Source organism: Octopus bimaculoides, chromosome 2 (assembly GCF_001194135.2).
Source record: "Octopus bimaculoides isolate UCB-OBI-ISO-001 chromosome 2, ASM119413v2, whole genome shotgun sequence".
Taxonomy (NCBI): domain Eukaryota; kingdom Metazoa; phylum Mollusca; class Cephalopoda; order Octopoda; family Octopodidae; genus Octopus; species Octopus bimaculoides.
In genome coordinates, this window is record NC_068982.1 from 120,376,864 (window position 1) to 120,378,244 (window position 1,381).

A 1,381-nucleotide genomic window follows, 5' to 3' on the forward strand; every position below is an offset into this window, starting at 1 on the left:
GTTTATTGTTACGTTCACAATACCCCACACAGAGGGGCAATATGACGTGGCCATATGAAAGGAAGGGCCTATGAAGAACTTGGAATGTCGTGTGAGATTCGAGAATCATGGGGTACTTGAAATGTTATGGGTCTGTGGTTAGACCCAAATCGCCCAATGTGATTGACACTGGACTTAGAGAAAATAAAAGAACAGCGATTGGTGAACTGGAAAATGGACCATAAAATGCTTCATCGTGTATATAGCGTAGATGTGTGGGTATAGCGTAAGACCAAAGATGAGAACAAATAATATATCGTCGGTAAGATGTAAACCAAAATAGTTCCTTTATGGTTAAAACGGTTACAGTTACACAGTTTGTAGTAAAGGCTGCAGGTTATAGATAGATCGATCGATAGAAGATAGATAGATAGATAGATAGATAGATAGATAGATAGATAGATAGATAGATAGACAGACAGACAGACAGACAGACATATAGATAGATAGATAGATAGATAGATAGATAGATAGATAGATAGATAGATAGATAGATAGATAGATAGATAGACGGACTGACTACGACGGACGTACCGATGGACAGGCCGCCAGACAGACAGATAAAAAGATAACATACACACACATAGAAACAGGCACATGCATACATATAGTTTCAATTACAAGAAATCCCATAAAGGATCAAGGTATATCAAAGTGAGGCACGCCACTAATTGGCAAGACACAATCACGCAAAGCAGACAGTTGAGTAATCCATTACCATCGTACGGAAGACATCGTAGAAGGGAGATCACTGTTATTAGGTAATCAGAAATTCCAATAGTATTCGAAAGTGTCCAACAATGAATGGAACTTTAAGCATGGTGTAAAAACAGACGAATAAAGACAAACGAATGGCTTATCTGGTACTGCTACAAGTGTTTCGTTAAGAGTTTCTATTTTGACGTGAACGTAACCCAATTAGTTAGACTATGTAAAACGTTACATTATTCCCAACTCATCAAGCAATCATATAAAACAGTTAGTAACAACTTCTTGATTAGTCAAAAGATTGTTGTTAATCTATTAATTAATCAACAAGTCGTTATTCACCTGTTTTACCCAATTGCCTTTAACGTATTACTATGTTTTTAGCTGATTACACAATCTAATTAATTGCGTATTACATAATCTAATTAATTGTATTACGCTTACGTCAAAATACAAACTCCTAATGAAACGATTGTAACAATATCAGATAGCCTATTCGTCTTTTTGACACACGCACACACACACACACACATACATATATATATATATATATATATATATATATATATATATACACACACATACGTATATATATGTATATATAAATACATATATATACATATATATATATATA